General features: G+C 44.5%; 1 long non-coding RNA gene across 1 annotated transcript; it reads left to right on the forward strand.

The window, feature by feature from the left end:
- The first annotated feature begins 993 nt into the window (after positions 1-993).
- LOC137561705 (uncharacterized) lies at positions 994-14,927 on the forward strand. Its single transcript, XR_011030089.1, has 3 exons — positions 994-1,209; positions 9,731-9,828; positions 14,852-14,927. It is a non-coding gene; the product is annotated as an uncharacterized lncRNA (long non-coding RNA).
- Positions 14,928-15,212: the final 285 nt, after the last annotated feature.

Below are 15,212 nucleotides of genomic sequence, written 5' to 3' on the forward strand. Positions count from 1 at the left end.
CATAGTGAGCCCCCCCCCAATCACACTGGCACTTAGTAGAAAATAAAATGAAAAAGTTTTCCTCCGTCCCCCTCCGTTAGTCAGTAGCGCCCTCCCCCCCCCCCCGCCCGAACTTACTTCCGAGTCAGGGCGGTCCTGGCTTACTGCGCAGGTGCTGCCTGTGGCTGGGAGGGAGAACACTGTGCCGACACACTATGTAGTTGTTCTGTCATAGTGCGCCTGCGCAGAGTGCTCCCAGCTGTGTGAATGCGTACAAGGATACGCTTCGCAGTAAGCTCCGGGCCGCCGACCCGGAAGTAAGTTCGGGGGGGGGGGGGGGGTCACTACTGACTAACGGAAGGGGAGAGGGGAGCCGTGGGCCTGAAAGGAGCCCACTAAACTTGCCTGCCCCCCCCCCCATTTTTTTATTTTATTTTTCACTAAGGTATTAATGCTAGCGCGTTGGGGGTGGGGCCCCTTGGGGGGTGGGGCCCCTGGGGGCAGACCTGATGATGTGTGAGGGACCCTAAAATTTCTGATACAGGCCCTGAGTGCCATGCATCACAGCAGCAGCATTCTCTTCCTGCTGCTTCCTCTTCCGCTGAGCCCCGATCACATGTGATAATATGTGATCAGAAGTCAGAAGAGGATGTTGGGAGTGTATCTCGGCAGGTGGGGGAAGAGGGAAAGCTGGTCCAGCGTTCAGAACAGGTAACTATAAAAAAGTTCCATGCGTTGATCTGCATGACCTCATTAGGCAGAACAACGAGTGCTACCGGCTGAGGTTAAAATGAGAGCAGCATCTTCAAACTAAATATTTTGTAACGGGTTAAAATATAGGGCACCAGGAATCTAATCTCCAAATTAATCTAAGACCTACATGTAACCTGCAAAGATTAAATAAATTAATCTTATAAGTGACTACAAGCAGAATTATCTTTACATCGTTTTGGCAATTGTTATTGTCCATTCAATTGAAGGTATGTTTGCCGCTTCCTCTTTCCCCAGAAACATACTTTGTATAAGTTTGGCACAGATAGTCTTCTCCTGGCTCTACCCGTCTGTCTGTGACGAATGTCGGTAAATTACGCCTGTCAGCGTCTTTGGACAGCAAGTCGATATCATAAAACTTCCCATCTTGCAAAGCACAGGGAAAGACAGAGAGCATTAATATCTATCAGAGGAGACGTCTTCAACAGAGGAAGTTGCCCGGAGCTTTAATTACAGACGGTAATTATCTGGCGATTTCCCTGATGGCGAAAGTGATGATTGGGGCCTCTCGTGCCTGGCGACCAAGTTTGGCTGTGAGGTATCCATGGACACAGGATGATGTCCAGATTTGTGACAGTCGCTGTCTATAGACACGGTGACTCCCGGGGTGACAACACCAGTCAAAAGAGATTTCATTGGTCAAAGCCTACGAATGTCAGCCTGGGTCAGCTCACTTGTTAGTGGCATGAGCAGACCTACATGTCGCCAATGTCCCTTCCACGAGGGATTCACAAGATCTTGAATGTTCAGAGAGGGAAAATGTATAACTTTCAGGCACCGAAATCATGTCCACCATTTGTGCTTCTGCAAAGCGTCACTTAAAGTGGTCTGAAAGTCAGCATTTCTACTTTGCTCTAAAAGATTCCTTACAGCTTTAAAGCTACTATCCCAGAAAAAAAAGTTGTAGAAGAACATCACTGAAATGGTTAAACACAGCACTTTGTCCTGCTTTTCAAAGGCGGAGAAAACAGTATCTTTGTTTCATTCCAATCTTGTTACATTTGTGTGTAAACAACTGAAAACACTCTCTGAGAAGCTGTCTCTGCTTCAGGCGCATACATAGTTCAGAACAGCTCATGAGGAGATTTTAATATATAATAAAAAGCAGCTGGAATAAAATGCAATGGCAGCTTTCAGGGCAAGATAAAGTACACTTTGTAAACTTGCAACTTGAAGATATGATAACTGTATGAGTAATACAAAGTAGGAAAACACATTTTTATTGGATGATATGTCAGAGTTTCACACCACTTTTAAGAGGAACTTGAATGGAAAATGTAAACTTCATTCCTTTCAGTAGCTGATGCCCCATTTCCCATAAGAAATCTTTATGTTTTTTCAAATAGATCATCAGTGGGGTCTGTATGGCTGATATTATGTTGAAATCCCTCCCACAGTGTCGGGGAAGTTGGCTTGCATCACAGGCTGAAGGAGTTGACGCAGAGTCGAGTTTTAATCACTAAAGGGCAGGAATCACAGTACATTCCTAAAAATAATGCACTGGAGTGGTACTGTGCCTGCAACTTAATGTGGCCACAATAGCAGTAGTGTGCACAGCTATGGGTGTCAGTGGGCTGTGGAGTGACTCACACAGAGAAATGCAATAGTTTTATCAGAATACAGGGAAAAACAAAACATGGTAGTGGTACTGTGTTTGTGTAAGATATGTCAAAAATAGGCGCCCCATAAAAATAAACTAATATCTATAGCATTGCCAGCCTCAGCAATCCAAGATAATGCCAGCTATATCAGGAAACAATTCATGACCCTTTAGTAAATCACCATTAGATGGCAGCAGAGTGTTAAGACCTTATGACACAGCACTGCAAGGGAGGAACAGAACACACCGATCTTTAGTTCCTGGGAGGACAGGATATACTGTCACATTCCTGTATCTTCAGACTGATAAAGACATGTGCTTGTTCATTACAGGTAAGAAAACACATATTAAGGGCTATAAACAGGGTAAAATTCAGATCACATTCCTGTAATCAGCCAAGGCTGCTGGTGATGCAGTGGGTGTACATAGACCCCACACACTTGTGAGTGAAATATACTGATGGGTCACTTGGTGCTACTGTATAGTGCAGGGGTCGGCAACCCGCGGCTCCGGAGCCGCATGCGGCTCTTTTTCATCTTCGCCGCGGCTCCTAGGCGGCTCCGGTGTCAGTGGCTGCGGCGCGCATAACGTTTGCTGTTGTCGCTGGCCGGCAGCCTATCAGAGAGGCCGCCGGACCAGTGCAGTGCAGGGCTTCGGGCGGCCATTTTCCCGTAGCCCTGCAGGCAGGATGTGACGTAGGAAGAGGATCGTGGGAGTTGCGCGCCACAAGGTCGGGACCGGAGGTCGGGACAGGAGGAGATCGTGACAGGATGTCTTCTGACTAGGTGAGTAAATGTTTTTTTTTTTTCAGATCTGCTGAAGGATTGTGCATATTGGGGTCAGATCTGCTGAAGGATTGTGCATATGGGGGAAAGATCTGCTGAAGGATTGTGCATATGGGGGTCAGATCTGCTGAAGGATTGTGCATATGGGGGTCATATCTGCTAACGATTTGTGCATATGGGAGTCATATCTGCTAACGATTTGTGCATATGGGGGTCATATCTGCTAACGATTTGTGCATATGGGGGTCATATCTGCTGAAGGATTTTTGCATATGGGGGTCATATCTGCTGAAGGATTGTGCATATGGGGTCATATCTGCTAACGATTTGTGCATATGGGGGTCATATCTGCTAACGATTTATGCATATGGGAGTCATATCTGCTAACGATTTTTGCATATGGGGGTCATATCTGCTAACGATTTGTGCATATGGGGGTCATATCTGCTGAAGGATTGTGCATATGGGGGTCATATCTGCTAACGATTTGTGCATATGGGGGTCATATCTGCTAATGATTTCTGCACATGGGGGTCATATCTACTAACGATTTGTGCATATGGGGGTCATATCTGCTGAAGGATTGTGCATATGGGGGTCATATCTGCTAATGATTTCTGCATATGGGGGTCATATCTGCTAACGATTTGTGCATATGGGGGTCATATCTGCTAACGATTTGTGCATATGGGGGTCATATCTGCTGAAGGATTGTGCATATGGGGGTCATATCTGCTAACGATTTGTGCATATGGGGGTCCTATCTGCTAACGATTTGTGCATATGGGGGTCATATCTGCTGAAGGATTGTGCATATGGGAGTCATATCTGCTAACGATTTGTGCATATGGGAGTCATATCTGCTAACGATTTGTGCATATGGGGGTCATATCTGCTCAAGGATTGTGCATATGGGGGTCATATCTGCTAACGATTTGTGCATATGGGGGTCATATCTGCTGAAGGATTGTGCATATGGGGGTCATATCTGCTAACGATTTGTGCATATGGGGGTCCTATCTGCTAACGATTTGTGCATATGGGGGTCATATCTGCTGAAGGATTGTGCATATGGGGGTCATATCTGCTAACGATTTGTGCATATGGGGGTCATATCTGCTAATGATTTCTGCACATGGGGGTTATATCTACTAACGATTTGTGCATATGGGGGTCATATCTGCTAACGATTTGTGCATATGGGGGTCATATCTGCTAACGATTTGTGCATATGGGGGTCATATCTGCTGAAGGATTGTGCATATGGGGGTCATATCTGCTAACGATTTGTGCATATGGGGGTCCTATCTGCTAACGATTTGTGCATATGGGGGTCATATCTGCTGAAGGATTGTGCATATGGGAGTCATATCTGCTAACGATTTGTGCATATGGGAGTCATATCTGCTAACGATTTGTGCATATGGGGGTCATATCTGCTGAAGGATTGTGCATATGGGGGTCATATCTGCTAACGATTTGTGCATATGGGGGTCATATCTGCTGAAGGATTGTGCATATGGGGGTCATATCTGCTAACGATTTGTGCATATGGGAGTCATATCTGCTAACGATTTGTGCATATGGGGGTCATATCTGCTGAAGGATTGTGCATATGGGGGTCAGATCTGCTGAAGGATTGTGCATATGGGGGTCATATCTACTTAACGATTTGTTTTATAATGGTTTTGCGGTTCCCAGTTTTTTTCTCTTTTCGGAAACGGGTCCAAGCTCTTTATGTCTTAAAGGTTGCAGACCCCTGGTATAGTGGATGTGATTGCTATAGGGAGCTGATGTGTCTGTATGAGGTATAATGCACTGTTTGCTTACTGTGATGCTGATTAAGTAATCATAGAGCGGCTGCACATGTTATATGGTTAATGTCTCTTATAGGAAAGTTATACTTGTTATGGAGAATGTATTGATGAATAGAGATGTGGATTCACATGTAAGAATAGGATATACTGTCACATTCCTGTATCTTCAGACTGATAAAGACATGTGCTTGTTCATTACAGAAAATGTTCAATAAACGCACTTCTGATTTCACCCAGCCCGCTCCCTGCGCACATTGGAATTGTTAACCATACTTTCAGCTTATGTGGAACATTTGCAACTTAATGTGGCCACAATAGCAGTGGTGTGCACAGCTCTGGGTGTCAGTGGGCTGGGGAGTGTCACACACAAATAAAAAACAGGAGACTGATGTACTAGCCCTCAAAAGGGCTGTTTGGGGTGCTTTCAGCAAGAAGTCAGTGAGGAGCAAGAACACAGGCCTAGCTAATGCTTTCCCTACCCTACCTATCTGCAGCAAGTCTGACCCTGCTCTCACTAATAACAGCCAGCAGAGAATGAATCCAATATGGCCACCACAACTGCTTTTTAATAGGGGGGTGGGAGGTCCAGGAGGGGGGGCTAGCTTATTGGCTGCCATGTGTCTGCTGACTGTGAGGGGTCAAAGTTTGGCTCCATGATGATGAATAGGAGGTGGGTCGGACACGCCACATGTTCGCAGTTAGCCGAGAACGCTAAAAGCGGAAATTCGCCGGTCACCACAAAGACATATTCGACAAGTCCTTGTTGGGGGTCTTAGAGAGACCCAGCGCTGAAACAGTGGACCACAGAAGGATTGGGGACTATCCATGGCGAGAGATGAAGATACTTTTGGAAACTCTAGTTTAAACTTTTGAGTTTCTCCTCACGATGGCCAGACGTCTGCCCTCCAGGATGAAGGTTTGCTGGGCATGCTGAACATTTTGCATTGTGCACGGTCTGTACAATGATGCTTATTCTTTTTTCAGTGCGTTTCACCTGCCCCAACATCAAACAGACCCCCTGAACAAAGGCCTATTGAGAGGCTGAGGTAGAAGTAAAAACAGGTGGGCCCTGTGGTGCTGGCGCATTGTTCATGGGGCCCTTCGGCCAGAGAGCGTTAAATTGGATGTGACATGTTTGTTATATACGCTGTACCCTTTTCTCATTAGACACAGGAACTGCCCGCTTCATATGTAAACCAGCCTTTCCTGTGAGGGCAGGAAAACATTGTTTATTTAACGCAGAAACGTCTGCAGTGCGCAGCAATTAGGAAAAAGAAACATTTACAAAGAGGACCTGTTGGAGTCCAGTGTTCTGTCTGTGAGAGGAGAGCAATAATCCATCACTTGGTGTCAGACGTGAAAATAAATCATTGCCTGTAATAAAGGTGGGGCAGCCGGGGATAATTCTACTCCTGTAATGAGGAGGATCTCAGACATCTGACAGCCTCTGAAAAATACATCTGACGCTAAAAACAAGCCTCAAGTTTCCACAATTCTTTATTTCAGTATTTATGTGAAAGAGCTTTGCTAAAGAGGAACTGTAATGAAAATAACATAATGAATAAAAGCGCTCATTGTTTACACTATTCATTCATAGATCATTTAGTCAGTGTTGGCCCATTGTAAAATCTTTCCTCTCCCTTTCTATCACAGGTGGTCAACTAAAGACATCTTTAGTTCTGCCAGGTGATCTGTACAAAATGTTTGTTAATGAAAGCTCTAGGCACAGAGGGAGATGCTGCTTGCTTGGCAGTTGAAAAAAGCCCTTATTTTCCACAATGCAACTAGATTCACAGACAGCAAACTGTTAGGACCTTGGTTATGACATCACACTGTGGGAGGGGTTTTACCACAATATCGGCCACACAGACTCCCCTGATGATCTATATGGCTACTGATTGGGATGACGTTCAATCCTGGCTTAGGGCCCTTTTCCACTAGCAATCGCAATCACAAATCACAATCGCCAGCGATTCATTAATTCTGTTATGCGATTGCGATTTTCATTTGCATTGCATTATTATTGTAAAAATCACTCCAGAAAGCGATTGCGATTTGCAATTTCCAAATCGAATCACTGTAGTGGAAAATACCGTATTTTTCGGACTATAAGACGCTCCGGACTATAAGACGCACCAAGGTTTAGAGGACAAAAGCCAGGAAAAAAAATAATATGCTAAACCTGGTGCGTCTATAGTACAGGGGCGTTTTGTAGACATTTCTTTTCCCCAAGCTGCCTCTGTCCAAGCTACAATAACCCCTGCTGTCCTCACTAGCTAGATTAAATACCCTATGCTAACACCTGATGCCCCCACCTGTTACTACACTACATGAGTATCACTACACTACATTAAACTAACCCTTGCTCCCCTCCCCCAGTAACACATCAATTAACTAACTCCTGCTTCCCCTACAAGTAACACTACAATACATGAAACCAGAGGTGCCCACACTTTTTTGGCCTGTGAGCTACTTTTTAAAATTAGCAAGTCAAAATGATCTACCTATGTACAATTTTAGGAGCACAATTGTATATACAGAGTGGAAAATGTAGTGCGGTCGGGATCTACCATAAAGTCCTTCGCGATCTACCGGTAGATCGCGATCTACCCATTGGGCACCCCTGCATTAAACTAACTCTTGCTTCTCCCATCAGTAAAAACTAACTAAACACTATACATCTTAAGGGTGGATGATCTCACCTATCCAGATGTCCATGTGGGAATCGGTGCTCTCTGTGTCCTCCTTCTCCAGCCGGTGAGGTGATCCTGATGAATTGTTCTTCTGGGTGCAGGCCACTCCACGGCAGGGCAGAAGCAGTGTGATCTTCGCATCTTCTCCCTTAAAGAGACACTGAAGCGAAAAAAAAAAATGATATAATGTATTGGTTGTGTACTATGAATAATTACTAGAAGATTAGCAGCAAAGAAAATATTCTCATATTTTTATTTTCAGGTATATAGCGTTTTTTCTAACATTGCATAACTCTATAATATTTGCAGATTACACAACTCTCAGCATTCAAAATTAGTCTTTCAGAGCAGTCTGTGAAGTAATGACCTCTCCTCTAGCAGAGGAAAAGTAAACAGTTCAATTACAGTTGAGATAACAAAAGTCAGATAACAGCCCTCTCCACGACTAAGTTAGTCGGAGAGCTTAATAGCTTGTTTTCATAGAGATAACAACTGGAGTTTCTCAACTCTTCCTGTACTGGAAACAATTAGACTGATGTATCTGATCTTAATGTTTTTTTTCTTCGCTGTACTACACATACAAATCATAATATCATCATTTTTTTTTCGCTTCAGTGTCTCTTTAATCCCTGGTACTTGCTGTGAAGAGAAGCCTCAGCGGGATCCTGGCATCTTGTTCTTCTTTAACCCCCAGTACAGTACTAGCGGTGGTGGGGGCAGTCTCTGTGTGATTTCTACATCTTCTCCCCTAACCACCGGCACTTGTATCAGGCAGGCAGCCTAAGTGCGATCCCGGCATCTGGTCCCTTAACTGCCGTTACTTGCGGCGGTGGGGGCATCTTCAGCATGATCCAGCGACATGACCCTTAACTGCCGTTACTTGCGGCGGTGGGGGCATTTTCAGCATGATCCAGCGACATGACCCTTAACTGCCGTTACTTGCGGCGGTGGGGGCATCTTCAGCATGATCCAGCGACATGACCCTTAACTGCCGTTACTTGCGGCAGTGAGGGCATCTTCAGCATGATCCGGCGACATGTCCCTTAACCCCTGACACTTTCCACAGGCATCCTCAGCATGATCGTGGCATCTCCCCTTACTGGTACTGCGGTGGGCAGAACAGAGGGAATCCCAGCACTAGCAGCAGCCACTGTCAGTACCGATGCCGGTGTACTTCCTTTGTTTACCGGTGCCCCCTCATGACGTAAGACGCAATTACCGGAAGTACACCGGCATCGGGACTGACAGTGGCTGCAGCTAGCGCTGGGATTCCCTCTGTTCTGCCCACCGCAGTACCAGTAAGGGGAGATGCCGCATTCATGCTGAGGATGCCTGTGGAAAGTGCCGGGGGTTAAGGGACATGTCGCTGGATCATGCTGAAGATGCCCCCACTGCCGCAAGTAACGGTAGTTAAGGGACCAGATGCTGGGATCGCACTTAGGCTGCCTGCCTGATACAAGTGCCGGTGGTTAGGGGAGAAGATGTAGAAATCACGCTGAGACTGCCCCCACCACCGCTAGTACTGTACTGGGTGTTAAGGAAGAAGAAGATGCCCGATCGCATGAGGCTGTCTTCCCCTGCCGCAGGTAGCAGAGATTTAAGAGGGGGAGATGCAGGGATCGCAGGAGGATCAGCTGGAGGAGGAGTAAACAGCGCACAGGATGGTAAGACCTTCCATTGCGCAATGTGCATCAGCTTGAAAAGGGCACATTCGGACTATAAGACGCAGTGACTTTTTCCCCCCACCTTTGGGGGAGAAAAAGTGCGTCTTATAGTCCGAAAAATACGGTACTTCTCGTGATTTCTATGATAAAGTAACAACCCTAGCGATTTAAAAATCACTAGCGATTTGTGATTTTGCGATTCAGCAATCGCAATCGCTGTAGTGGAAAAGGGCCCTGTAGGTTCCTATTTAAGTCATTTATTTTAACTGAACATACAATGGGCCTGATCCAATTCAGTTCTTCTCCTAAGTTTTCTACTAGGAGATAATTTTTCATCTTCTGTTTAAAATAACTTTTCAGCAATTGAAAAAGTACCAATAAGTAGGTCAAAATATACTTCTTAGTATTTTCTTTCTTGCAGGTGGTTTACAAGGCATTGGATTGATACGTTGTGAAAACATCCCCGAAGAGAAAACTTAGAGAGAAAATGAATTAGATGGTGCCCAGTATCTCAAAAAAGTGAGCATTTTACTCACATTTTTGTAAATATTTTATTACATATTTTCATGGGACAACAATGAAGATTTGATACTTTGGTACACAATAACATAAAGTAGTCAGTGTATGGCTTGTATAACAGTGTACATCTTATATAACAGTGTACATTAACTGACCTATCAAAATAACAACACTGATATTAATTAGTACTGTACAGCAGCTCCTCTCTTGCATATACAGCTGCTCCAGTCTTCCATATGTCGCTTCTCATTTGTCGCCTCCCTTTTTCAATTGCAGCAACCCTTTTTCCATGTCCAGCCACCCCCCTCTGCCATTAACTGCCCAATGCCCTGGCCTTTGTGGCCTTTTCAGAGATTGCTGAAAAATAAAGTACTCTTTTATAGCCATGAATTAAATGTATGTCTCGGGCTACCAGCTTAGGTCACGATTCATCTGCTCCATTTCCTCAGATTTAAAGGGCATTTTCATTTTCTTTCAGCTTGGGTTTTTAGATCTCTCCACAAATCTTCGGCTTTTGATCTGGGCTCAGGTTTGTCACTGCAGAGCATTCCAGAAATGTGTTTTTTAATCTTTCTGGGTATGTTTTGTGTCTGGCTTCATGATGTTTGATAGTGAACAGATTTTATGATATTGTCCTCAATGCTGTGTATAAGGAACATATAGCACCACTTTTTTTCCTGGTTTCTAATAGCTATAGGAGTTGCTGTCCCCCCTCCCCTTCTAGCTGCAGATTATTTATCCATTCACAAGGTGTGAAGATGGCATCTGTGACTTCTGTAAACTCTTTGAAGCATTGTGAACAATATCTCCACCCCCTGCTGATCAAAGCTTTTGTTTGCTCTCTGCTAATGTGTGCAATAAAATAATTACAGCAGTCCTTATCTGTCTGAAATTTCTGCTGTCGGGCAGGCATGGGAAGTAGGAGGAAGTAGAATAATAAAGACCTTTGCTAATCTTTTAAATGTAAAAAGAAGAGATACTTTTTTTTTTTTTAAACAATGAGCCACATTATTGGCATATACAGCATGTTTAATGTGCTATTGGGATACCCTGGGTGCTAAAAATAGTGCTTGTTCACTTTAACACACCTTGGTAATTTCCTGATTTCATAATGCCACACATAGGCAACTCATTCTAAGGATGACAAAGCAACCTCAAAATACCAGCGAAACCTCCTCCACATTTGACTGTGGTAAGGTTGTTCTTCCAATAAAGATATCATATTCATCCTTATTTAACAGAGTTGTTTTACTTTGCCCAAAAAGTTTTCATTGGAAGTCTGATTCCTCTGCAAATATCTCCAGTTAAAGGGACTCTGAGCAGTGCAGTAACTATGGAAAGATGCATACCATTTTGAAGCTCTCTTCCTCCTCTTTCTATTGACATGTAAACCACCACCCTACGCCTTTTAGTTTTCGCTATTTTCACGATCGAAATCTTGGATTCCTAATTCAGCATTGTATTACACAGGACTACGGTGACCATACGTCCCACTTTACCCGGGACGCGTCCCGCCTTCGGGGGGCGCTTTCTTAGGCTGCATGAGGTCGCGGGAAATGTCCCGCTTTTAGTAGCGGGACGTCCCGGCCTCGGGACTCTGGCCACCATACTGAATGAACTAGCCGCAGCATCTTATAGACGCTGCGCTAGTTCATTCCCCGCAGCCCCGCTCCAGCAGCCTGCATTGTCCTCCGGCAGGCACAGGCAGAGCAGGGCTACGGGAAGATGGTGTCCGGAGACGGAGCCCTGTACTGGAGACTATTTGTGTCTTCAGTACAGGGCTTCGGGCGCCATCTTGCCGTAGCCCTGCTCTGCCTGTGAGCACGGGAGATTGGAGGAGGATCGTCCGGGGGAGCTGCACACACACCAGAGGCCGGCTGCGTGAGGGGACTTCTGTCAGGTGAGTAAATACTTTTTTTTCCAGGTAAAATGTGCCCGCAATGCGTTTATTTTGTGCTGAAATGTTGCCCGCAATGCGTTTATTTTGTGCTGACATGTTGCCCGCAATGCGTTTATTTTGTGCTGACATGTTGCCCGCAATGCATTTATTTTGTGCTGAAATGTTGTCCGCAATGCGTTTATTTTGTGCTGACATGTTTGCCCCCATTGTGTTTATTTTGTGCTGAAATGTTGCCCCCATTGTGTTTATTTTGTGCTGAAATGTTGCCCGCAATGCATTTATTTTGTGCTGACATGTTTGCCCACAATGCGTTCATTTTGTGCTGACATGTTGCCCGCAATGCGTTCATTTTGTGCTGACATGTTTGCCCCCATTGCGTTTATTTTGTGCTGAAATGTTGCCCACAATGCATTTATTTTGTGCTGACAAGTTCCCCCGCAATGCGTTCATTTTGTGCTGACATGTTTGCCCCCATTGCGTTTATTTTGTGCTGAAATGTTGCCCACAATGCGTTCATTTTGTGCTGACATGTTGCCCGCAATGCGTTTATTTTGTGCTGAAATGTTGCCCGCAATGCGTTTATTTTGTGCTGAAATGTTGCCCGCAATGCGTTTATTTTGTGCTGACATGTTTGCCCTCATTGCGTTTATTTTGTGCTGACATGTTTGCCCCCATTGCGTTTATTTTGTGCTGACATGTTGCCCGCAATGCGTTTATTTTGTGCTGACATGTTTGCCGGCATTGCGTTTATTTTGTGCTGACATGTTCCCCGCAATGTGTTTATTTTGTGCTGACATGTTGCCCGCAATGTGTTTATTTTGTGCTGACATGTTGCCCGCAATGCGTTTATTTTGTGCTGACATGTTGCCCCCAATGCGTTTATTTTGTGCTGACATGTTGCCCGCAATGCGTTTATTTTGTGCTGACATGTTGCCCGCAATGCGTTTATTTTGTGCTGACATGTTGCCCATTGCGTTTATTTTGTGGTGTCTGGGGTAACTGTTGCTGCATTTATTATTTAATGGTCATAGTTGGCTATGTTTGCTGCTTTGGGGTTACGGTATGCTATTAAATAGCATCACACAGTTTCTGCACACCCATGATGCGAATCCTCGTTTCACCACATCATGGTGTAAACACTGCTTTCTTATGCCTCGCTGTTACATCATTATGTTAGCTCCACCCATAGAATGGCATGGCCACGCCCATTCTTCGCCGTGGCCCCCACCACCACTGCCCCGTCCCAGGTTGAGCCCACAAAAATCTTGTCACTGTACACAGGACGAAACTTTCCCCAGTATGACAGCTCCATTCAGTGCAATGCAATGAAATACAAGGAACCCAGGGGGATATAATTACAAACATCATGCTGGTAGGTGTGAGGATATCATTAATTAGTCGTGGGTATTCTTGAAGGCATACCCACAGGCACTGCTCGGAGTCCGGGGCTAGCAGTAGTCTAAAATATGCAAATGTTTAATAAAATTATTCAGTTGTCAAAAAGTACTGTGTGAAAATTATGTGGCTCACAAAGATGAGAACAAAATTTCTTGTTTTTTATATTTATCAGTCCAATGTCTTTTACTCTTCATTCCCTTCTTGTCCGTAGCTGTAGTGATATGACTACATGCCCAGTACAGCGCTGCTGAAAAGGTCAATACTATATAAATACTAAATAATAATAATGTAGGAGGCATTTTTTATTGGCCAGATCAGATGAGAAAAAAATTCCACCTCCTTTGTCCCTTCATCTCAGCATGGAAAAGCAAGAAGTTTTGAATCAGGGTGATACCATTTATTGGCTAACTTAAAAGAAAGAGAGTAAGCTTTCAGCCAATAATCCTTCTTTAGACTCAATTCCTATATACTCATCATGGAAACACTTTATAATTATATTTATCTTTAAAAATGTATTTTCTAATAATTTTAGTAATTTTCAGTTTACAAAGTTATCATTAAAGAAACATAAAAAAAATGTATTACTAACCCCCCCCCCCCCAAGCCTTTATAGTTTTTAGAAGGGTAATTGACAAGAGGGGGAGGAAACCCCCCTCCTTCAGGGTACCACTATCCAATGTCAGGAACTACGGGCTCATCCTCACCTCTGGTCCCAAGGTGGAGGCGCCGCGGGGTAAGCGTAGCTATGGGGGGCAAGGGGAACATATGTCCCCAGGCACAGCACTGTGAGAGTGCTCAGCGCGGCCACCGCACCCTCACATGCGTGAGAGCGAGCTTGCTGGTGGCCCAAAGTAACCCCGCTTTTCTCCCTCCTTTCCTTTACAGAGGAGTGTGGAAGCATTAATAGCAAAAGATTCACCGGCTCCAGAGTTCTGGTGGTTAATTCATCTCTCCTCCACAGCTCACCCAGAGTCCTCTCCTTGGTAACAGCGGCGTTTCTTTTCACATGACACCGAAAAGGAGAGGAAACTGGGAGCGCTGCAGAGGAAAGATGACATTATCGCTGGAATGTTGGACGCGGTGAGTCTTCTGCTGGTATTACATTTGGCTATCTATGGGGGCGCATCTGGCTATCTATAGGGGGGCATATTTGGCAATATGAATATGGGAAGGGAGCTCATTTGGCTATCTAAAGTGGAGGATGGGGGCACATCTGGCTATCTGAACAGGTGAAGGGGGCATATTGGGCTAGCTAGTGGGGAGCACATCTGGCTATCTGAAGGGGGGCACAAGGGCTATCTGAATGGGGGAAGGGGCAAATTTGGCTATCCAAATGGGGGGAAGAGGGGCATATCTGGCTATCTAAACAGCATTTGTACATTTGGCTCCACCCATGGCCATCACCACATTTTGATGCATGGCCACACACATTTTATTTACCCGGGTTTTGAAAACCCTAGCTATGCCTCTGGGGGTAGATTTATGGGATGATTTATGGTAAAATCTGGAAGTTCATTTTTTTAAGAAGACCTCCAAATAACCCCCCCCCCCCCCCCCCCCAAGCTTCCATCACTGGACTGGGTTATGTCAATAAAATGCCTTTTAAACTAGCAGCAAGCAAGAAAATACCGAGAATGAATTTGATTTTTTTTCACCTATTTGGGGGGGGGACTTTTTCAATTGTGTTGAAAAATGTTAAAGATTTTTAATTTTTTTATTTTACAGAGGAGATAAAAAATTATTTCCAGGGAGAAAAATCAAGAGAAAAAAAGTTTATTAAGAGCCTCGATGCCTTGGGTGGTACATTTTTTCAGTTCTTGTCCAGATTGGCTAACATTTTTTACTTACTGTATATGTTTTTCCAACTACTCTATTATTGCACCCTGCAGTTTTGCATCAATGGGCATGTTATTCTGCCCCTTTCATAACTAACTGTTATTTGTAATGTTTATTTTGCATGTGGATTATACATATGTTATCACATCATTTCTCATCCTGAATCCTTTTTTTGGAATTCTTTCAGATTGACAACTGGGTTATAATACTCCTGGTGTGATGAAAGCACCGTAGATTAGGGGAATCAGTG

The sequence above is a fragment of the Hyperolius riggenbachi genome, chromosome 3, assembly GCF_040937935.1.
Source record: "Hyperolius riggenbachi isolate aHypRig1 chromosome 3, aHypRig1.pri, whole genome shotgun sequence".
NCBI classification, from domain to species: Eukaryota; Metazoa; Chordata; class Amphibia; order Anura; family Hyperoliidae; genus Hyperolius; species Hyperolius riggenbachi.